The sequence below is a fragment of the Cuculus canorus genome, unplaced genomic scaffold (assembly GCF_017976375.1).
Source record: "Cuculus canorus isolate bCucCan1 unplaced genomic scaffold, bCucCan1.pri scaffold_161_arrow_ctg1, whole genome shotgun sequence".
In the NCBI taxonomy this organism is placed as follows: domain Eukaryota; kingdom Metazoa; phylum Chordata; class Aves; order Cuculiformes; family Cuculidae; genus Cuculus; species Cuculus canorus.
Window position 1 is genome coordinate 281 of NW_026527794.1, and position 24665 is coordinate 24945.

Here is a 24665-nt window from a genome sequence, read left to right on the forward strand (position 1 = left end):
AGAGCAAATGTACACAACACAGAAGAGAAGCAGGGGCAGAGGAGATGGGGGTGCTCAGGTCTCCCAGGTTAACCTGGGGAACTCACAGCTGTAGGTGCCTCATCACGCTACACAGGAACGGATCTTTATGGCAGCGCGCAGAGGGGCAAAACCAACCCCATGAAGATCAGGGATAACGAAACCCAAGAGGATAAAGTTCTCTGCACTTTAAAGTGTGCTCTAACAGCTGAAACAAAGGAGATGGTATTAAGGCATTACAGAAAAGGCACCCACATACAAGTATTTGCAGAGCTTGCAGTGACAGCAAAAGGAGAGGCAGCACAACACATACGGGGTCAGCAGCCAGAAACATTGGTTGGGTTTTTAACTGAAAATTAGTAAAGTGGGAATTAGTCAGGGATGTTCCTTCCAGCTACAGCAACAGCCCAAGTTAACTTCCTTCCTGGATTATATCATTGATTAAGCAAAGCATTGGAAAAAAGCATCTCTTTGGACCTCAAGCTTTAGGAGCAGATCAGTGTCTTGGGAACTCCATTCCTCTGGAGATAGGCGCTGGGATCCTGCCTGCCCAAAGAGTCAGTGTTAGTTACCTTGAAGACAGGGGTGGGGATGGCCACTAAAAACCAGCTTGGATACAGGACGTATCACTCAAACGTTGTACTTCCAAGCCATAGAGCCAACAAAGTAGCTGGGAGGGGAGAGAGCCCTAGACCTGCTGGTGATAGTTTCAAAGACCTCTGCAAAGAGAAGTGTGTGGTACCTGCAGCCCATAGTCGATCACTGTGATGTCCAGGAGGCAGTTGATAAGCGAAGCCTCCCCGCTCAGTGCAACCTCATAGGTTGGGCCTCCCTCCACCCTGCACAGCGCCACTCGGCTGCAGCACAGTGTACAGTGGGAGGATGTCAAAAACCTGAAGACAGAAGAGGAGAGATCAAGATGTCAAGCATCAAAATCAATGCAGAAGGACAGCCATGGCCTGGAGCAAAGGACAGATGTCGCTGGAGGGGCCTCTTCCTTAAACACAGGCAAAATCATCCTCATGTCATCCTCTATTTGTTACACCTTCCTGTGGAGGAACTGCATGAAAAATGTTCTCCCATATTCACCAATTCATGCATTAATTAACACACTACATTCAAGTAATTTCGGAGGTCTCCTGGCAGCAATAAATTCTCTCTGCTGCAGAACTTGCCCCTAAAAACACCCTTGAATGCCTCTAGAGAAACACAAGACCTGGAGCTGAGTGCCATTGGAGCTGAGTTGCGGACTCCATCTCAGCTCATCTGACTCCCGACGCTTTTCACTCTCTCTCTGACTTGCAGACTGTTCCCTCTCAAGATGCTACAGCAAAATCCACTGCAGAAATTTCCTATCAACCACCTGATTAGAGATGAGATGAATAATGTCCTCCGTATCTGCTATGCAGTTAACATCCTCAGTCAGCCCTGTGACACGATCCACATGGCCCCTCCAATGACCAGTTGCTTCAGCAGTGCTGTGTGACATGCTTGGAGGGGCACAAAGCCGCTCTGGGAGCAGCACTGAGGGCCACCAGTGGGACGGGGCTATACAGCTGGTGGTCATACTGGAAATGCAGAAGTGAGGCTGATTTCCACTCACCTCCTCTATCCCCATGCTGAAGGGCTCTGACTCCACGAACTACCTCTATTCCTTGATCCTCATCAGGCACTGAGTCTCTGCAGTACCTTCTGCCTTCACAGCAGTGGACGGTGGTGCCTGGAAAACAGGGATCGTGGGCTGCAGCAAGCAGCTGGCTGGTCTGGGCGAGACTGCTCTGCTGCAGGTTCCCCCATCTCATGGAGCCAGGAGCAGCTGAGATGGGACCTGGCTGCAAATCAAGCAGGGGGGCTGTCCACACCATCAGCTGAGTGTGGGACCAAGCCCACCCACAGATGAGACATGGGGGCCATCTGCACGTCCTACACACAAGCTTCCCAAGCAATTTGGGTGCACATAGCAGAGGCCTCAAGGACATTTTATACTCTCAAGCCTGCCTGGCTTTATTCACTCCTGCCAAAGGAACAAGTTAGGAAACCTCATGTCTGGACAGGTTAGGTTCTCTGTGACAAAAACAGGGACACGACTCCAGGGAAACTTATTAGAACCAGGAAAATAAGGATTTTAAAGAGCTTGAGACAACCATCCCATTTCAGATGGTGCTTAGGTTTCATCTTGTGCACTCATCTGTGCAGGAGATCTGAGGATCTCTGTTCGGGCATTCTTCTCAAAAGGCAGCTTCCTGGTGTCATAAACAGACTATGCAAAATCTTTTATCCAACCAAACAAAAGTTTATTATGAAAAATTTATTATGAGGTATTCAATTTTGCAAAGCAAGGAAGCAGCGCTGGGTGCGTGGCTGAGGCTGAGTCACATCAGCCAGAGGCGCACCTGGTCCAGGCTCCTCTCCCTTTTTATACATTTGCTGAAAACTGCTACATTTTGGTGCGGAAACGGTGCCCACTGGTGAGCACTGCCCCTCCACTGAACCCCGCACCACAGACAAGCTGGCATCCGCAAAGAAAGACATTTTTGGATCTCCATGCCCCCTCAAGCCAAAAATGCCAAGAGCCGGTTTATTCCCTTAATATTTGATCTAATTTTTGGCTTGAGGTTGGAACTTGTAATCCACTTTTCTTTCCACCATTTTTCTAGACCTAAATTGAACCCATCCCATGTCTGAACTAAAACATGAACAATCCACTACATTTTAAACAATCATTAGGGTTTTACTTTTACCCTCTTCATAGTCCATCATGAGGGTCTTTAGGGGTAGCATTACACGTCCTTAGTGGCATTGTTTACTGACACAAAGCCAACCATTCAATCCGGTCCTGCCCTCTGCTCTATGGCCTCTTTGATTTCTTTTGGCAATACTGGGTGATATGTTCCCAATCCTTTTCCCAGACGTTCCAAATTTCAGGGATAAGTCTGAGTTTACCACACTCCAGTTTAATGATGTTCGCCCCCCGGGGAGCTCTCTCGCAATTATAATACCGGGGGATCTCAGGGAAACACTCAATACACTCAGCCCTTCTTCGTCCGGCAATACAATACCATCTAGATTTACACTTTATACACTCACACAATACCCAGGCAGATGCCCCCTGCGTCATTGCAATATTCCACATTGTAAACATGGAATAACACCGACCCACCCGTCGATAACCTGTTGATCCCGATCAAACACGAGCACCCTCTGAGCTGGGGTTCCATACACCCCTCCCAGGTCTACCTTTCCCCTCTCCCCTCCTTTCCCAGTTTCCCCCTCCCTTAGATATCCCCACGGTTCCAATCCAAACCACTGCAGCAGCGCTCTTTCACTCGCTCTTGCCAGTCCATCTTCGTCACCTCAGCCTCAGGGATGGGGGTTCTCTCCGCTCTGGATTCGGGAAGCGCGACTCCATCAAGAGTACCTGGAAAGGCCCTTCCCAGTCAGGGGTTAATGCTTTGCCAACTGTCGATGAGTCCGGGCGGGTCCGGCCCAGGCAGTCCCGCAGGCAGAGGCACACAGAGGGGAGGGGGGGAACAGCCCCCGCTGCGGCACCACCTTCCCCCCTCCCCCCCGCGGCAGCCGGGTAAAAACCGCCCGGACGGGGTATAACCCTCGATAGCTCACTCTTAGCCCCCGTTCCCGAGAAAATTCAAAAATCTCATAGTCTCAATTCGTACCACCCCCATCCCTAGTTGTAGCTGGAAGTCTCGGGCCAATAAATTACACCCCGCTTCGGGCACTAACAAAGCATCCCCCGGTCCCTATCGGTTTCCCCTCGAATTCTGATCTCTTTAATAACTGCCACCTTAAATCCCTTCCCCTTTGCCCCAACCACCCTTATCTCCTCACCATTCGTTTTACACCCCTTGGGGACCCGCGCTGGGCACATCCTTTCTGCCCCCGTGTCTGCCAACAGGGTATATTCTTCCTCCTGGGCTCCAACTTTCATCAAGGCTTCCTGTGGATGTTCTTGCCCAGCAGGTAGAGCCCCTGAGCCCCTGTGCCAGATGCTCTTCTCTGCTCTCAGAGAACACCTTCATGTCCTTTTCCCTTTTCAGTTCAACCAGTGCCTTCTGTGTCACCAGCAGAGCTGCCCGCTCCGCCTCCAGACCTGCCTCCAATGCCTCAGCCACTGTTTTCAACCCTTCCTAAGTCTCTCTGACCTCCCTTTTCCTTGAGCTGCCACCTGTGCAGCTGCTGCCAGGGATGGATCACCAACAGCGCTAAAGACAAATGGGAGCGATACAAAGAGGGCACATCCCGGGGAGAGACCATAACCGCGCCAGAAATCACCCTCCGCTCATCGCTACAGGCGAACCCTGAAGATAAGAGGCGCATCTCGAACTGTGGGAGGCTCACCGGGAGAGGCTGTCCCAGGCAGCATCTGGATTTGCTGAGGGAGGAAAGTAGCCAATAAATCCCCTCGTTTGTTTCCTGTGAGCCGTCTGAAAGAAGCACTGTCTGCTTCTTGGCTCTGCTGTAAGGAGCTCCTCCAGTTTCCTCAGCCTGGGGCGGGGGGCGAGGAGGCTGGGTTGGAGTTTTCCTCAAGAGCAGGACCAGGTTCTGCCACCCCCTCATCCCCCGCTGCCAGACCAGTAGCCTCCTCTGTCAAACTCCAAAACCCACTTTCCCCACCGGCCCAACAGCCACGGAGCAGCTGGAATCTCAGCCTTTGGTCCCAGGCATGAGCATCCTCTAAGCCACCTCACCAAATCTCCTTTTTCCCTTTCCCCCTTAGAAAGGATCCCCCTTTTTGGAGCACCCCTCGGGGCTGCTCCTCGTCCCTGTTCCCCCCCCTCCCCCGAGGGAGCCTCGGTGGAGGGGCCCCGGAGGTGGAATCCTTCTTTGTTCTCTCGCTGTCGGGACAGTAGCCGCGACCAAGTCACAAAAGTGACCTGAAGTACTTCTCCCCCTGCCTCTGACTCTAGGTCAATCCCGGAATATTTTTGCATGTTCTGTTTCACCCTCTCCAATCATTGTCTTGGAGTCTCCTCCTTATTCTGTTGACTGTCAAATACTTCTCTGGCATTCTGTCCCCCAGCTACGGCTTCTCTTATACCTCCGATGGCCGCATCTCTGTCCCTGTTAAAGGGGCACCACATATCCTGTGTCCCCTTCCACTCCTGTCAAGGGAACTCCCTCAAAGGGAACACTCCTGCCTCCTGTTCTTTCCTCGCCTGGCCCCTATATTTTTTTTATAATGATAAATAATAAGGACATTACATGTCCTTATTTGGCATTGTTTACTGGCGAGAAGCCAACCATTCTTCCCCATTTTCCACAACAACCTTAAAAGTAGACCTTGGAAAGTGATAGAATATGCTTAAGATTTCTGGAAGTTGTAGAGAGGTGAGTGTTGGTCTCTTCTCGCAAGTGTCAGGTGTTAGGATGAGAGGGAATGGCCTCTGGCTGCATCAGGGGAGCTTTAGATTGGACCTTAGGAAAAATTTCTTCACATAAAGGGTTCTCAAGCACTGGAACAAGCTGCCCAGGTAGGTGGTTAAGTTCCCATTCCTGGAGGTATTTAGAAGGCAGGGAGATGAAGGGCTTAGGGATATGATTTGGTAGTGGACAGGTACAGTTGGAATCGATGGTCTCAAAGGTCTTTTCCAAGCTAATGGTTCTGATTCTTTCACTGCCAGCACCACGTCATTGCTGCGTTCATAGTTCAAGTGTAACAGAACATGTCAACAGTTCACTGCAGTAACATTGTGCTCAGTTGGGGAAGAGGAGGAACTGTCCCCTTTTTCCTCAGAACCGCAGCTTCTGCTCAAAAGTTTCTTTAAATACTTGAGTGTTAGCATCCTGAAATATGCATTACAAGCAGCTTGGGTGGAAGTGGAAAGGGTTTTCGTCTCCGCGCACACCCCCCCGCCTCCATTGCTTCATTGTACCTTTGAAGCAATAGCACAGGATAATTCATCCCAAGTTTACATGAATCACAGTGTTCGGTATAATAGAATCCTTGTGCTGGCCTGATATGAGAGTCACCATTTTGGTGACCACACTTGTCCACTACACATGGGTGGAATCTCATTTCCAATGACTTTTTTTCTGGCAAGAGTTAGAGTGAGGGGCAAGATCTTCAGAACGGCAAAACTAATGTAAAGATCTGCACTGAAGTCAAAGGATGGGGTATGTATCTTACTGGCAGCTAACTGCTTTTGCTTCCCATTCCTTACTGTAAACTAGGATTATGGCTCCTCTGCTATTCCTTTTGCCCTTCAGGAGCCCTTGCAACATGGACAAAGCCAACAGCTTTACATTGTGACAGTTTTGAGTTGTTGCAGCCTGGTGTTGGTCTCTCATCGCCTGTGAGGGCACTTAAACAGATCTGCCCTGGTATTGTTTCTGGCTATAACATACATTCCTTTAAGGGGAGGGGAGACCTGACGTAAAGTTTGGACACAGTGAGAATGCGTGTTCAGACAGCAGTTAACGAAGCACAGTTTCTTTAAATGCCTGGAGGTGTAGATGAATGCAACAGTCTCACAGCAAAAGTCTGAATCTAAGCCTGGGAGGGGAAAGCTCTTGCTGCTCTCTGTCCCCATGAGGTGATGGCTCATGATAGTTGTGGGGTTGTAGGACTGCATTTGAAGCAGTATTTGTCCAGATTAGATCTTAAGGACTTTGCCATCTCCTTGGGATAACTGACAGGTAAAAAGGCGGTTCTTAGGGTTCTTAGATGGGGAAGGCTGTTGGCTGTTTCACTAAGAGGTTGTTCCTCAGTATGCTGTAGGTAAGAGCAAGTTTACGTTCTCTATTTCAACACGCTGTACGTGGTTTGATTGGTGTGTTTTGGGTTCCTTGCTTTGGTTTGGCTTTTTTTGTGTGTGTCAGAGCCTGGCTGTGTTGCTACACCAATTGCAATGGTTCAAGCAGCTGTATCTCTTCTGGAAGACCCAGCTTGTCTGCCTAAAAGTAGGTAACTGCCCATGCAGAGCAGCTCGATCACCCCTAAAGCTACTGTGTGCGTGTGATTCTCTCTGAAAATACAGATCTCCTAACCCTGTGGATTTGTGTTACCTCACCCACAGGGCTGTGCGAGGAAGGTAGCTCACCACAAGCCACTTCGTGATCATTTGCCTTTCAGTTTGAAAGGAGGTACTCACAGGTTTTTCCTAATGCTTTCGCAGTATCTACCGCACCATTGTTTATATTTTCAGTTAATGGAATTATTTCTATTGAGTCTGCTGGATGCCAAAATGCACTTCTGAATATGACCAGGCTGCCAAATTCCTCCTGTGGGACAAAGTGGCTTTTTCTTTCTTAGGCAGGGAAACCCATCTTTGACTTCAAAAAAAGGTGTCATTCTGTCACTCTACTACAAATGTTTTCCTCCTTTGATTTTTCTTAACAGGGGTGGTTTGTATTCTCCAGGAGCTGCTTTCTCTAAAACAAAACTGATTGATCGCCTCAACAATTGTGGTGTTGAGTTCTCCACTAGTCAAAGGCCCGAGGTCTGAAGTCAAAACATGAGTGTATGAACGAGCACCTCACCTTTCCTGGGTCTAACTCCAATAAACTCATTTGGCTGTAAAAGCCTGATCGTGAAATAGTTTGACTGTGTTATTATTGGCAGCAGAAACAGAAAAAAAATTGTCTTAAAAATACCCTTTGCCTATAGTGAGTACAGTCATGAAGAGTATTGAGTTTTAATTCACAATCATGTTAAATGAATGACTTCTTGGGGACTACTTCTAGAATATTGTTTAATCTCTTTCCTCTAAGTTCCTACTTAAGCACTAGAGCACCAGCTTCACAACCACAGCCTTCTCGCTTCAGCCCATTCCCCAAGCATTAAAAGCAGGCAGGACTTGGACAACAAGTGCCTTAGCAGATGAAGCCACTAGTTACTCCTCCTGCCCGTTTGGGAGAGGAGCCATTACTTTGTGCTGTTCTCACTGTCAAAGCCTTAATGCCCCTAAGTGAAATACATGAGGAGTTGTTGTTTCTCAGATCTTAAGGAGTACTTTCGTCTTTCTGCCACCAGCACCACTCCCCCAATCCCAGGTTATTATAAAGATCTGGTGCCTCTGTGCTGTTGTCTTCAAGGTGGGCAGAGCCTCACCCTTGCCACCTTGCCTGTGCCGAGCTGTACTAGAAAAGGAGAGAAGAGAGAGCACAAAGAGCAGGGCTTGTCAGTACGACCGTGACTGGCAGTGTTGCAGAACACTTGGAAAGCATAGAAAGCGTAGACACAGGCGTGCACATGTAGGAGAAACAACATTTTTATTAATTCTAAAACTCTACTCCATGTCAGACATTGTCATGACCATTTTGTAGCTGGTGTCATAAGAAATGTATTACACAACTCTACATTCAAGGGAGGACGTCTCTTGGCTGGTGGTTCTGTAGCTCTAGAATTCAAAGGAAAACACAACAGACTTTAATTCCCCTGAAGTCCAAGCATATCAGAATTCAACTTTATTTGACCATACCACCTGTAGGAAAATCATCAGGTTTGGGCTCTTTAGAGTTCTGCCTGTTTTTAAGTACAACAAGTAGAAATGAGGCAGAAACTGGTCTGGAAGTAGTAAAAGGTTCCTATTTGGTCACACAATCAAGTCTGTCAAAATAATCTGCCCAGCAACAGCTTGATGGAAATCATAGTTTTAGTTTCACCTGTCTTAAATTCTATAAATATATCTACCATAATGTAAATATATCTATTTGCATGAATAAGATTATATTGATTCTTATATGTTACATATTTTACGTGCAAAAAAGCCAAACAGAGCTTGATTCTGCTGCCCCTTCCCTCAAAACACTAACACAGTTCAAATAGATTTTTCTTTCACCAAACACGTAGCTCAAGAGCAACCTTGCTTCCTATACTTGTGTCTCCAGTGCGGACAATATATTACTTACAACATTTGCTCTGGTGTGTGCAATTACTTTGGTTAGTTTTACTGGGGTTGGTGATAGCTTTGTTGTTGAAACTGTCAAGGAAGAGGGGAGAAAAAATACCAGCCTTGTGTCATCAAAGTGATGGTTAGTTTTTGATTACATTCCACCCCCTAAAGATTACGTTGTTTAAAGACTGACATGAGCAATTGGTACGGCTTGAACTTCTCCACCGCCAGCTTTCTTTGAATGCGATGGAGGACTTTGCCACAGCATTCTAAGATAGAATGTCTTGGAGCTCCTCCCTCTCTACTCTGAGAATCACCATCATTCTGATGAATGAAAAGCATGAAGCAAAAACTAATTACAAGAAGTTCATTGCACAGAACTATCTGTGCTATTTCTAGTTCGCGAATAAGCTTACTCTCCAGATCTGCCCATCAGCTCACCCCACTTTCACCTTGTGCTTTTAGAACAATCAAAGCAAGACTGGAACAATAACAGAACCTATAGCTGTAAGTTAAAATAAGTCTGGCGCTCTGCAGGACCTTATTCTGATACACCTGTTATCACCTGCAGGTTTCAAATGCCCTGCAAAATAGCAGTCTTTCCCTTGGTTTTTTTTCCTGAAATAGGAATGCCTAAGATGTCTGAATAAAAAGTGAACTGCAAATGACATTTGACAAAATTATGTGATTATTAAATCAAGCAAAAAAAAACCTGCCTACACACATGTGGCTGGACGAAAGTTTTCAAATGCAGGATGTAAAACTTCCAAAGCCACCTTAGAAGTTTGATTCACTGGAGAACTATAGTTCCAGAAAACCGCAAATGCTTCACAGTTCCATAACAAAGTTTCACATAACACCAAATTTAATCTGACTGGTTTTGGAAGTTAGATACAGATTTCCGTCATAAAAGGGGTAAAACGAAAGTTGTGGAATTGCAGAGCACACTACACATTGAGGAAATAAAAAAAATCCAAACCACACACCATGCCAATTTTACCTGTGGACTGGCATCCTGACTGCTGTCAGCTAGAAAATAAAGTTGTGTGCAAGGTACTAGTGATGAGATACAACATACTCTTTGTTCCATGGAAGAACATCCAATAATCTAAACCCTGCCTAACCTATGTATCTGAATAACTGAATGATAAGATTGGCTGATATGAAAAATATCTGTTTATTCCTCAGATGGAAACAAATTACTTCGAGTGGAGTCAACAATGGTCTGTATATAACTTGACAGAGCAGCTTTGGTGTGGGGAAGAATATTGCTAAACTTTTAGGCCCAGCTGTAACTGGGCCTAAAAGTGTAGAAACTTATTCCTAATATTTCCAAGAATGGTATAAAAACCAAAGTATGATCTCTATTGAGGACTAGCCGAACTGTTAGTAACACCTAACAGAACCTTACGCACTTGACAGAACTTTTACACTCACCGCGAGATTAACCTTCATTGGTTGATTCTGCTGGACTGCTGGCCAATAGCAGGCACTCTGTTGGTTGCGGACTGGAAGAACTTCGTTGGCTGGAATACAAGCCCTGGTCCGTAAGAAGGACTTCATGCACTCCTATGAAAAATAAGACATTTCAAAACCCCATTGTGATTCTGCCTCTTCTCTTTTCAAAGAGATGATGAAGATTTTTTTCTGTCCACACTTACTAGTTAGTGTTGGTGAAAGGAAGCTTCAGGAATTCTTCCACTAGTCCCATCTCCTGGCAGCTTTCGTACATGTGTTCTAAGAGCTCTTCTCTGTTTAACTCTGCGGTATGTTGCTGCAAAAGAGCCCAAGATTCCACCACACACCTGTAATTCGTTTTTTTGATAGGTAAAGGTATAGTAATAGTGTAACCAAAGAGATGCCCCTAAATTATCGTGTTCCAAGTTTAAAGGAAATTGATGGGATTGTGATTTAAATTATTTGTTCTCCACTTTTTGCAATATTTGAATGTCATAATGGTGCGAGATATTTCTTTACCTATCAGACAACAACACAGTGATGCAAAGCTGCACTTCGCTACAGGTTGACACTGATGGCTTCATACGCTGTAGGTACTTGAGTGCTTGCCTATGCTGTCCTTGGCAAACGAGCGATTGAATAATTCGCATCTGGAGCCACGGTGCTACTTGCATTGTTTCTTGATGGCAGAGGTGGGCAAGTGATTTCTGTAAAAGTTGAAGACCGGCCTTCTTCGGATAAGTACATAGACTCCTGCAACACAAATATTCAAAAGTTCTTAAAATAAGGGTGAATGTCTGTTGAACCAAATTAGATGAGTTACTAATGACATAGTTGATAGAGGACATGTAAATAAGATCCCTTAGGTACTTGCAGAAAACCTGTTCAGTTGGCCATACAGAACAAAGGGAGTGTTTTAAAAGGAGTAGTTCACTCTTTCCTAGGTTAATCGAATCTCTGTATACAAACAGCACTTTTCATAAGCGCATTACAAATAATAAGTTTTATCAATTACCTGTCCAAGTAATTAAAACAGAATCTTAAATCATAACTAACTGCTGAAGTTGTTGCAGCAGGACTACGAAAAAAGCCTATCGTGCTTCAGTAGCTGCTATTAGCTAAGCAGCAATTTCTGAAAATGATTTTATCGAGGACAGCCTTGCACGGTAAGGTACATCCAATGGAACAGTAACATACTTACTTCATAATCATGGTGATCGAGAAGCCAAAATCCTTGTATCAGTGTTACAAGGCCCTGAGGGAGAGAAAAAGTGGTGGCAAAATATATTTTCTATTTGATTTAGACAGTGCTGAAAGACATCCAGCAGTAAGTAAATGGTCTGATATTAAATATCCAATTAAGGCTAACAAAACTGCAAGACCAACAAATTATCCCATTACATTTAGAAAAAAATAATGAAATAAGAATATAGAAGTGGTAGGAATCAGAAAATACTAACGTCTTAGTCTTGCCATTTTAAGCTATTTGAACCCGGAGACAGCCAGGTCCTAAGCACAAAACTCTGTTCTGAAGAAGTAACCAGAAAGAAAGACACTTTGATTTTTGTAAGGCATCCAAAAACTTTAGCTTTAGATATTTAAATACTTCTGTTATATATTCAGGTTCCCTCTACAGTCAGTGGAGCTACCTGCTAGACATTCAGAACATCCAGTGCTTAATTACTAAGGCAAACAAATTCTACGCTTGGTTTTCTTCTTCATTTCCAGAGGATGTAAAATAATGTAATTGATGGGGTCCTCGCAATACAACTTTGCTCTGAATGATTAAAACTGGATCTAAACCAGCATGTAGATCCACCACTGGTAGTGCCACTTTCTGACCCCCTGGTTTTAGGGACGTCTTCTAAGACAGCTCTGGGCTACCACTGTTTTCACAGCCCTCGCTCTCTAGGCTTCCATCCTGGGTCAGGTAACAAACCAGAAGAGCAATTCTGGGTATTCCAGCAGCTTAAAAATTAAGTGTCTGCCCAATGACTTCCCTCTTCTCTCTTCTTATTATTCTGTGTGCCTGCACTTTCAAGAGAACAAAAACACGCCCTGCTGGCTGTGCTGGAAAAGCGAGGATTTCAGTAAAAATCCTCTGCTCTAAGCCACTGATAGAAATCCTTCCGCTCTGAAGCAGCAGGTTTCAGTGCGTCATTCTAGTAAGAAGCCATTTGCTACAGGTACTTGTGCTTTAAAAATTAAAAACTGTGTGTAAATTTTGAGGAAAAAACTAATGGGGCTTTTTGCCTTTAACATTTCTTAGTAAACCCATTCTCTCATAGAAGAAAAGACGTGGCAGCAAAACACTGAAAAAAAAAATCATAAAAACTCCACAGGACAAAAAAGTAAAACAATGCTTCTGTCTATGACTTAATTCTAAACCAAATGTTTTCACTAGCTTTGTGTTTGAGGAGTAAATAAAAATCCCTTCTTAAGCACGTAGGAGACAAACATTTAAGAACATTTTTGTGCATATCCAGAGGTGCATTTAAAATAACCAGAAAGGATACAATCGCATTTTTGTAGGGTTCTTCTATGCTTTCCAATAAATAGAGATCCAGCAGTGCCTGAAAGTTAAAATTTGGACAGAAGAAAACACTAACTCCAGCCCCTCAGTGCAACAGATTTCCTCCAGTCCAAACAAAACCAGAAAGGTCCCACGAGTCAAAGAAAGTAGCAAACATACAAAGGCAGGATTATGACTTGAACTGCATATGAAAGGAACACACCAGCCTGTAGCTAGTGAAGTAAGCTCAGTAAGATGGACTTTCAAGTCAATCTCTGACACCGTGCAGCTTCCACCAAAACTCATCTGGCTGCATCTTCCACACAGGCTACTTAGGTCTAAGTAAGCCTAGGCTTACTTAGGTCTTTCTAGAGTTTTCTGTACGATTTCCAAAGGAAAACCTATTGTCATCTAATCCAAGGCACATATCACCTATGTGCTAGCAAGCTACTCCAGGAAAGAGGGTTTACATTAGGAAGGAACTTTTATCCAATAGCCAGGAGAGTGCTAGGGGTGCCGGCTACGTGTAACTCTGACTGTCTTACTAAATTACAGAAAAGACTTGTGAGGAGGGGATTTAGGCCAAAGCAATTCTTGCCAGCTACCACTAGTCGATAAAAGAGAGGATTTCCTATTTTAACATGCCTTCTTCCACATCTTTGCTGTTTTCGCCCTATATCACTTTCCAATTTGAAAGAAAATCCCACAATCACCCTGAACACAATGACTATTAAGTGCTTGTTACAACTTCTCAGATTTAAGCCCCTTGTCGTAGCTAAGGCTGTCTTCCAACCATCAACAACAACAAAAGCTGACGTTTCCATAATTATAACCCAAGCATTATTCCAAACAAACCAAAGATACTATCAGACAAACCTTTGTCAGTAAGCTCTTGTTGTTCTCTTTGTAAACAGTTTAAGACTCTGCCCAGGTTGTTTAAGAGACACTGGCAGTGCTGAAGGGACTGTAGCGTTTTTGGATCAAGGAAGCGGCAGGAGCCATCAAACAGCGGAACATTGTATCATTACCCAACAGAGCAATTTCAGAGTTTCAAGGTACACGTGGGCAATATCACATCCCAGCAGGTTACTGAATAAGCTCAGATAGAAAGAATGAATTTGCATTTGCAGAATGACTACACTAGTACTCACATATGTGGTCAAATTCATCTTTGGTGTAGACCACTTTCTTCCACGCACAGTCACGAATAAACTGTAACTTCACTGCCATAATTTGGCTGCTCTTTAAAAGAGAGAACAAAACCCAAATTAACCAACAGTTTCAAACTAAAAAAAGACAAATCAGAAAAGCAGCCTTACTAGTCTTACTTTCAGATGTCCAATGTTTAATGCATCTAGTCAGGAGTTCTAAAGATCTTGCCTGGACAGCCGCAGACAATATCGTCTCTAACTGCTCCTCCTAAGCAGAACAGACAAAATTAAATGAGAACATTCCATACTTTCAACATCTAAGCCATCAACAGTACAAATCTCTGAATGATATCATCACACTTCAGCAAACAGAAACTAAAACAAATCTTGATTTCCCAAGTTATTTCCGAGCTGGAGCCGATACCAGAACATCTGACTGGAATCTTAAGAGTCTGCATCAGGCTTGCAAAATAAACAGTGTAGGGGGCTAGGCCTACTTGCCAAGGAATTTATTTTTAGCTACCACACAGTGCAGAACTTTTATTTGCCCTAACACACCTCCACAAATCTGAAATCCATGTCTTCTCAAACATTCACATAATTTTTCTTTTTCTAAGTTCTGCACTGCTTTTTCAAGTTAATCAGGGATCCAAGCCCTAACTCCTGACTACGCAGGTAGTCCAACAGATGGGTGATGACGATGGAGCAACTTTCCTTGACTTCCTCAAGAGCTCTGTTCTTGCTCCTCCAGCACTGCTCTATTTCTTCCTGGACAGACAGTCCCTGACCGGGCTTCAGCTGGAGACAAGGACAGTTTTACAGTCTCCACAGTGGGCCTAAAACATTACTATTTGCATGAAACTGGCAGGATACCATAATAATTACACATGGGGATGAGCATAAAATGAGCATAAAATGTTCTCTGACACCAAAAGCAGTGCAACAGAAGAAACTGAGCCAAGGCACATCTCTTTAGGAATTCTCAAGAAAGAGATAGTAAAAGCTTACCTCCTTCTGGAAACCGCTGCAAGTCACATGGATGACTCCAGAGCTCAGCAAGCACACTCCATCTGCAGAAACAACAAACGTTGGACAACTTTTCAGACTCTTGGAGTTACGTCACCATTAGTTTACATTTTTCAAACAGCAGTAACCGGAAAGATAGAACTGACTACCCATTGTCTTCATCAGATCACTTACAAGGTTTTTTTTTTTAAAAAAAATTGCTGTGTAAGGAGTTGTTACTGTAAAAGACAAGACATTGTTTCTTACTAGTAGAAAATATGACACACCTGACATTTTTAAAACACCCCTCTCTACTTTGGCTTAATTCTGTTATAGGAAATGGAAACACAATGCTTACTTACTATTAAGAATACAGAAAAATACTGAAGAGCAAACGCCTCTCTGACAGGTTCTAGACACGCTGTCCCTTTTCTTGTTCAAATTGTGTCAGTTCTATGCCAAATCAAACACACAATTAATTGCTAATTAAGTTTCCCATACACGAAGAGTAGACCAAGACCTTTAGCTAGATGAAGAGTTCAGGAAAAAACCCATATGCTAGGAGCACAGACCTGACTCCTTTCAGAAAGCACCTACAAATAATTATTGGATACACTTATATCACTCAGCTGGCATTATTAATTGCCAGATTGGACTCAGTTACATGCTTTAAGAATAGCTCCTTTTCAGCAGATGCAGAATGAAAGAACACTCTTACCACCCACAATCAGTATAAACCCACCCAAATCAACAAACAAGTAATTGCAGTAAAGATTTTAACATAACACACTGACAATGTTAGACCCCATTTCTCTCAAGAAGCGGAGGGTGGAAGGATCAGTCTCCTCTGGGGAGAACACATTCTCTGGGTATAAGCAAAGTGTGGGGTATATCCCTTACCCTCACAGAGTAAGGAATAGCCTTCCTTTCCTCCAGCAGATCAACAATCCCACCCAACCTGGTGTCATCTGCAAACTGACTGAGGGTGCACCCAATCCCCGCATCCATATCATTGTTACAGATATTAAACTGAATCAGCCCCAGTACTGAGCCCTGGTCACTGCTTGTGACCAACTGCCAGCTGGATGCAGATGCAGATGCAGATAAGAGGTTGGAACGGGGAATGAAAGACACAGGTAACATTGCCAAACAATGGAGAAAATGGGCTTATTGGTCAGAAAAAGGCAGCTGAAGGAAGAAAACAACAGATGACCGCGCCGTACATCACTACAGCATGTCAGCAAGCATAAAATAACCCCTCTTATTTTCCTGAATGAAGTCCCACATAATATATATTTTTAATAAACACAAGAAACCAGTCTATACAGATATTTAAGACTTGTAGACTGTGGGTACAGATCAGTATTCATTGCTTAGATGACACGGACATCAGAACAAACCTTCATGAGTATTATCCTCTATGTTAACATTGTCATAGAAGTCTTCTATGGTCTGACAGCTCATTAATTTAATATTGCTGGTTTGCCTTCTCCAGGGAAGAATTCCACTTGCAAGATCTAAACTGAACCTTTCTTTACAGCATTCCAAACCCTAGAGAAAAAGAAAAGATGAGAGAAAAGGTCATTCTGAGATAAAGACACCCGTTTGACCTCAATAGGAAAGAATATATCTATCTAATATAAGATGCATATTATATTGTATCCACTTCCCTTGAGCTTATTTCTGATGGCAAACAGACAGAGCTCAACAGAAAACCAAGAACATAATCCCAAAGATCAGAAAAGAATAAAGAGATACCTTTATTTGACCCCATTTTAAGAAAGGGAAAGTGACAGAAGCTTATTCAAGTCTGCAGTCTGGTTAAACAAAGCCCTTCAAAACCCTGTCTTCTTTTCCCACACATGCCATTAATTAGGTGTTCAAATCCAGAATAATTTTTTTTCGTAAAAGCTGCTTCCTTTTCAGGAATTTAATGTACACAGGCTCTTTGCAGATGCATCCAGTGGGAACACGCAGTGTGCCAGTATAAAACTGTACGACTTGTTTCCAAAAAGGATGCACAAAGACCATGCGCAGGAAGGCTCAGCAAAGGATTTTTGTTTTTTTAAGGCTGCTCTGACTTTTGATGGTAAACATTCTCCCTGCCAACTTCACTGATACTCAATTAGAGAAACAGTTTTCACCTTCTCACAGACGTGCTCCACTTACCTCATACACGACTTGGCCAGATGCCAAACTTTTTCGATCACCAAGTGTTAACTGCACCAGGTGTAAACTCAAAACATTGCCTTTGCTGAAAGAGGTATAAATGATGAAATGTGATTACAAAGCTGCTTTACAGTCCTCGTTATAATTGTATTAGGTCAAGACTGAAGTGTTCTTAAAAGTATGCTCTTCCTGACCAGAAAAACACCACTTCCCAAAACAAGATAACTGGTCACCTTTTGCCACTAAACCAGAGGAAGAAACTCTGATGCTAGCAGCTTCAGGGCCAAATGCTAACCATAGCATTAGAAAGCTTTCACATGTTGGATGGGCTAAAAATTGTTGGAAATAGTTCTTCGCAGTGAAGATCAAAATTGCTTTAGAGTCATACTTCAAAAGATCCCACTCTAGGACCAGCTAAGCTGCTTAAATAGCTTCCTGACACAAAGACAGAGAGGTCTTTCTCCCTTGCCCTCATCACCAAAGTTCCAGTCCCTCTTGCCTACACTGGACCCTTCCACATGCTGATTTGATTCATTAGCTTATCAGAAAACGTTGACTTTTCTGCTGAACAGTGATGGCTCTCAGCCAGGTGAGCTAAAAAGGCTCATGAAGGCTCCAAAGACAACTGAAGCTTGCACAGAGGAATCAGCAATACCGTCACCTCTTTCCTCTAGGGGCAGCTGTTCTATTGACACCTTCTGTGTCCTAGACCAGCAGCCTCAACTACTAGGAATGCTGCTTTAAAACTGCCATGTGAAAATCAAACCAATCATGAAGCAGTCATCAAGAAACAAAGGAAATCTTTTCCAAACGCAAGCACAAAAATATAGCCAGTGTTGTTCTGCCTTCTTCAGAAGGTAGGAACTAGTAGATCCTTCCTCAATTCTGTAAAATCCTGTAAAAATCACATTATAAGTTAACACCTTCTGTAGCTGAATCACCTGCAGAGCTAAATAGACAAAACAAAGATATATGTATCAACTGAATGTGAACAAGTGTATTGAAAGAAGTGTCAGTGGCTTATTGCACGTTGAAATTCACCTTTCTTGGGTAGACTTAACAGCCCACAAGTAGCAATAATTGCTAGCATCATTCTCCGGCTCTTGAAAAGTCACGGTGTAGACAGGGATGCTTCTTCCTCCAAGCCGACAGTATTGTCTACACGTTTATGAAAAAAAGGGGGGTAGAAAAGAAGAAAAAAGGTGAGTGTACTGGCCCTAACAGTTTGTAGATGGGTAGAAGCATCTTCTGAGAAAGAGCAGCCGACATGCTTATCCTCAAAGTGCAGAAGGTCATACTTCCATCTCAAAGAAGTGAGTCAAGGGAGACATTCTGCTTTATGCAGCAGTCAAGGAGCAACAAAATTACTGCCCATGAAATGATATAACCTGGATTTATGCCCTCCTCTGCCTGAGGAGGAGAAACATACATGATCGCTTCAGCTGCCAGGCAAAAGAATGTTCCTGCTCTTGTAGCCTACTTTTACATTGAACTGAGAAGGCAGCATACCTCCTGAACACATTTAAAACAGCGCCAAAGAGAAGTAGCTTCCTCTTTCTTTACTTGAACTATGGAAAGCATTTTTCTTCCAGACTTCTGAACCTTACTGGCACCTTCACAATCTATTCTTGTCACCTAATTATTCCTTCACTGTCTATTTAGCCATCCAATAGCTTCCGGTGAGTCACTGCAGATTTGTGGGAGCAACCCCCTGTCTGAATTTGGTCAACTATTTCAAGTGAGATTGCTCTTCGGCAGATTTAAAATCACCTCTTATTTTCCTTCCGCTTAGAGCTTTACATGTTCCTTATTCTCATCTCCAAGTGTTCCAGGCAAATTTCATGCACGTGCATCTTTGCCTTGGACACGGTCAATCTTCTATTTTGGTCAAGGCAGAAATGTAGGAAAGAATTTATTTCCAGGCACAGACCAGCTATTGACTTTCCCCGTCTCATTAGTTTCATCCCAGACACTTTCAAGAATATTATCAACAAAAACACATTATTAACACACTTCAGCCTACTTACTCCAGCTTCAAAGTTTTCATATTTCATAGTGACAGGCAGCCATCTGAAAAACCCACATCCAGGTGATTGCTTCTGCTTATGTAGCCCAGCATCGATATTGGTGTTCCTGATGGGTTTGGTAACTGAAAGCAGAGATGCCTCCCTTCTCTTGTGGCAGTCTCTCTTCTTGGTGGAACTTCAGCAGGAAATGTAATGACCAATCTGAGATCTACGCATACAAAAGCAGATATGAACGTGTTATGCAGTTTAGGTTGCATTTTAAACACTGATGTGAAAACACCTATAATCTCATTCCACCGTCCCAGGAAAAATACCCTTTTAAGCAAGACTTTTTTTTGCTGTTTCCATTTTGTAGGCACTCAGAGAACAAAAGAACTCCCTGATCAGACGGGTGTTCTCACTCGTGTTTCAACATCAGGTAAAAGTGTAACCTTCCTAGAATGGTTTGTGTTGGTTGAGACCTTAAAGATAGACAGCTTCTCCTTGGACTCTGTAAAATCCGCAGCTTGGGCCTCTTGATGAAGCTGTCTAAAGTGACACCAACTCCTGAAGCTACTTTTGTGATACTCAGGAATGTTTGCAATCTGAATAGACAAATTAGAGATTCCATGCATCTAAATGCATGATTCAGGATAAGTCCAATTTATTGTAGAAAACAAGCCTAGACTTTGCCCTGAGTCAATTAACAGAAGCAGAAGAACATTCCTGAGGAACAGGGCACCTCTGACACAACTTCCCACCAGGCAGCTGCACTGACTCAGATGGTAAAATTCCTACACCTCACTGGAAAGAAGGGGACATTTTTAACCTTAGGATTAAGCTGCTCCCTTTTTAGATCAGTGCAGAACTGTATGGTGTCCAACTGCCCTCTGTAATCAACAGTCACCAATACCTGCACACTACCGTTGTCAAAGAGGGATGCGTATTGTTTATCTAAAAGACACACATTTTCCTACTTTTCAAAGTCAAGTTTAAAAACTGCAAGCTTACCCAATGCTTCTATTCCATCCAGACTCCCAGATGTACCGTCCAAACAACGGTCAACCAGAAACAGATGACTGACATCTGTAGCCAATGTGGCAATGCCAAAGAGCTATCGCAGGCTCTGATGTAGGTGTTGAGTGCTCACACTGGGTCCTGGTGATTGGTTATGGGTTCTACAGCAATCACCTACGGGAAACCACAAGTTAAGATTTAAGATGTTTGACCAGCTAAACAGAAATCATTCAAAAGCGAAGTCAGAATTAACACATCAGAAACGAGAAAGTAAATACAGGATCATAAGACTTAGAAACAAAGCATCATTTCCTATTAGATGAAGAAAGAAAAAATCTCTCTACAAAAAAATCTGTTACTGCTTTCATTTACTACATTTCCTACAGGTTTTAACTGAATTAACATTAGGTTAGATCGTGCATTCCACTACCACAGCTCACCAGTTTCCCCTTCCTGCTTAGGCAATTACCTCTAAGAAAATAGAGAAAATCAGTTATATGCAAGAATATTTATTGTAGTAAGAAAGACAACACTAAATCTTGTTCTCCCGCTGTTCACAGCCCACCAGCACTGTGATGCAGGCTGTGCCTTCTTTGCCAAACAGGTACGATGGGAAATCGTGGCTGTAAGTCAGATGAGGCAGTGGCCAAGTTGCATGGTACTGGTAGACGCACCATTGCCACGGGAATGGAATGTTTTGGGAAAGTGTTTAAAGGAGATACGAGCTTAGGAGAATTTACACTGGTCCTAAAAGCAGCAACCAGCTAATGGGAAAAGAAGTTTTAAATGCACACCAGCACTTTTAGGAGTGTTAACAAAGCTTTTAAAAGCCAGGCGACTACAACGGCAACAAGAACAGCAGCTCGTTAGGTAAAAAGCTAACTCCAGCTAAGGAAGAAGGGCACACTGCTCTCTAACATGCCAAGCAGTCTGCATGCAAATTTATGACAAGGTGAAGACAAAGTCCTTCGCACATCTTGTGACGCACCCAGGACAAGACTGGCTGCTATAGCACTGATACGAGCACATGGAGACTCCAGCATTAAAGCTCCGCCATGAAAAAACGTGGGCTGGTCTGAGCCTTTGTACAAAATGCACAACTTCCTTGCTCACAGAAGATATACCTATGCAGAAAATCATTCGTAAACTAAGGTGCTTATTAAAGCCTTGAGACAGTAACAACATCAATCCTAACAACGTTATGGCATTTTTCATTCAAACAGAATTTACTTCTTGATTATACGCTGCTGTCAGCAGGCAGCCTGCCTTTCCAGCTAAAACTCTAAGACTTATCAAGGTGGTAGGGAAACTAACACAGTGAAGCACCAACTCGACTCCTGTCTTTAGAACTTACGACAGTACAAACCCTTACTATTCGTCATCACACTGCAACCTTACAAACAAACAAAACTTTACCCGTATTCTAGCAAGTCCAACCCTATCACCTTATGGAAAACTGAGGGATAAAGAAGCAGTTCTCGCTTGCTGCTTCTAGATGATAAAAATCCATTGAATCTTGACGGTCTAGCCCCTTATGCTGATTCCTGTTTACATTAAGATAAAGGGATATCACACCCTTCAAGGTTATGGGTTACAGAAGAGAGAAAAAAATAGGAACATTACACCAGTGGACCCCATCTACACAAGCACAAGGCATAGTGAAGAGAGATTCAAGTGCTGCGGCTTGAAAGGACAACCTGACAACAATCTGTCCAGATAACTCACTAAAGGCTCTTTCTTCCCTATTCCAGAGTCCACAAAAAAAAATGGTCTTCTGCTCTGAAGTCACCTGCTTGCTAGTTCTGAGATTGATGCGAATGTGTCTAAGCCACTGTCAGCAGAACTAAGGGACTCTAGATCTTTTAAAGGCCAGTATTTCTGACAGAAATTAAGCATGTAGGAAAGGTATCTACAGACACTCCAAAAAATATGGCTTTCTTGTTTTTTCTCGTCCGGCTGAAAAAAAGATATTTTTCAATGCCTTTAAGTAGGTAACTAGTGCTCTACAATAAACCTAGAAAAAAGTCGGTTTACTACCAGAAAATCAAAGATAATGGTACCAAGCAGCCTGTGAATTTACATGGAGGCTCAGTCGACTGGATGCTCTCAAGTGATAACATGTTTTAATGGCCAATACAGAAAAAAACATGCCTGCAAAGAGATGCTCCTAAGCTTTTCCTGAAACTGGGTTATGTACCACGTAACAACATAAAGCTTCATTCCTCTCATTAAAAAGTACGTACCCTTGTGGGAAGAACAACTGCTTTAACCACTCTTGACATTTCAAGGTCATACAGGCACTGAACACTTCCCTCTCCTTCCTTCAAAGCAATCATCAGCTCCAGTTCTTTTCTCCACAAAAAACTCCTTCACCACGCGGATAGTGGGAGGCTGTTCGTGCGCTCCTCTGAAATAGTATGCAGAGAGCCGCTGGCCCTGTCACCGAGTTCACTATCTCGAGGTGAGGAGCACGTGCCAGCTGGGCTCAGGTCACTTAGCCCTGAAGAGGAAAGAAAAAAGCTGACTGAAGCAAGTGTTCCAAGCAAAGACTGAAAACAAGTGAAAAAACACAGTCCCTGCTCCTTTCCTTCAAGAACAGGTCCTAAGAGGAAGACGGACTTGCCTAATTCTGGTCAATTATTTCAAATCACCCCCTGAAATCCTCAAGTAAGACATCTTAAAATGGGCAACCTTAGAGCTTTGCATTTGTATTTGTCATTCCTGCACTGAAGACTTTAGATTGTTTGGGGTAAAGATTACAATACATTGATCCATAGTCTTCACTCCAAATTTGGCTTGGGTTTGCTAGAAATCATCTCAACAGGCACAGGAAGACAAGACTTAACGCATACTTCAAATATAACCAATTAATTTCTAAAGTTGGCTTGACACATGCCTGCTCTGGGTGGGGAGCTGCATTTCAACAGGAAATTATCTTCAAGTGGGCACTGCACGAGTAAATATTTGCACATGATGCTCACAGAAAGAAGGAAACACATTTCATTTCACTGAACGACTTCAAGTTCAAAGAAATGGTTGGACTCAACGATCCAAGATGTCTTTTCCAACCTAGTGATTCTGTGAAAGTACTGACTCAATTACTGCCTTTACAGTCATGTAAATAGACTCTCCCTGCTCTTGACAGAAGCCTAGACATCCAAATAGGCACCCAGCTCTACTTTCAGATCACCTTGCAAGTCCACCTCCTAATCTGCTCAGCTCCTTTCAGCAACTCTCACTTGGTACCCATCCACATCCTTATTCAATTCTTTGGGAAAATGACTGCAGCACTTCACTCTGTTATCCTCTTCCCTCTGTTTTCATTCAGACTCCCAAGAAAAAGCAGGGGGCGTTGCCTCTGTAACATTGTACAAAAACTATTTCTGCACCTGATGTTATGAGGGGCATAGAGCTCGAGCTGCCGCAAGTAAACAGGGCCCAAAACAGCACTGTTGCCCTTTTGAAAACTGCCTTCCATAGAACTAAAACCGAGGAGGGCTCACTGACTCATCTTTAAGTAAATTATTTTTGTAGCCCAGGATAGGTGCAGGTTGTTGTCCTTTCAAACTTTCGCTCGACTAACCTTTAATACTAGCACTTTTAAGGGTTAAAACAGCCTTTTCCTTCTCTCTCAACCTGATGCATCTTAGCAGCACCCACCTGACACACCTGATCCTGTGCTTCAGGTAACCTCCAGGCAATAATTGCTTTAGACCAAGACCAAAGTAAAAGGAAAATGCTCACCTCCAGAAAACTTCCCGTGCAGCACAGAATCTTGGGTGACCTCATGTTTCGCGAGTGCCTGAAGAGTCCCCTCTGGGAACCGCAGCAGGCTGCTTGTCACCTGCACTCTTAGGTCTCGCATTCTTCACTCTAAATAAAGAAAAAAATGGGAGAGGAGCTCATGTCAGCCATAAACACTTTTGAGATCGACAGAAGTTCCATCAGTACGCTGGGAAAAATCTCCTCTACATTGCCTGTAGCTCTTTTCCTTACAAAGATGGCCTTTAGGACAGTTTTGGATCTCACAGCAGAGCAAAGGGAGAATCCTTTACATTTCTAATGTCTCTGAGATCACCAACAACAAGTGACACAGAGGTATGAACAAGATAAAGATCAGGGAAAAACCAATATGCTCTGTTCAAGTCTATTTATTGAGGTTAGTAAGGTGAGATCGGAGAAAAATTATCTTTTAACAAGAGTTTCACAGCAATATGTATGAGTTTTCCTTTCTCCTTTCCCTTGCTTTCATAATTTAGTATTTGTTATCAATTGTCTTTGAATAGTTATCGGGCATTACTTATGTTGTGCTCCCTTCTGGCATGTTTCTTTTCACCATTAAGGCACCCTAAGTTCTTAACTAACTTCCTTCTCAATTTCTTCCAGAAAAAGTGTACCGCAGATATTTCCACAGGGCAAGCGATACGGATTTTCATAGCTCAACAGTTAGAAGGTAGTTTCCCACACCCTTACGACG

At 43.4% G+C, this 24665-nt stretch overlaps 1 long non-coding RNA gene across 8 annotated transcripts; it reads right to left on the reverse strand.

Annotated features, from left to right (window-relative positions):
- Nucleotides 1-211: 211 nt before the first annotated feature.
- Nucleotides 212-24286, reverse strand: LOC128850673 (uncharacterized). 8 transcript variants are annotated; one of them, XR_008448042.1, is made up of 18 exons: nucleotides 22432-22527; nucleotides 20183-20362; nucleotides 19193-19400; nucleotides 18207-18323; nucleotides 17166-17250; nucleotides 16397-16547; nucleotides 15000-15061; nucleotides 14169-14259; nucleotides 13992-14082; nucleotides 11530-11583; nucleotides 10848-11081; nucleotides 10532-10644; nucleotides 10308-10439; nucleotides 3865-8375; nucleotides 3372-3436; nucleotides 1622-1738; nucleotides 761-911; nucleotides 212-226 (listed from the first exon to the last, which is right to left on the reverse strand). It is a non-coding gene; the product is annotated as an uncharacterized LOC128850673 (long non-coding RNA). The 8 variants fall into 8 exon arrangements; XR_008448041.1 differs by having other exon boundaries at nucleotides 3323-3436; XR_008448043.1 differs by adding an exon at nucleotides 12845-12901 and having other exon boundaries at nucleotides 1622-3436; nucleotides 11530-11668.
- Between the last annotated feature and the right edge of the window lie 379 nt (nucleotides 24287-24665).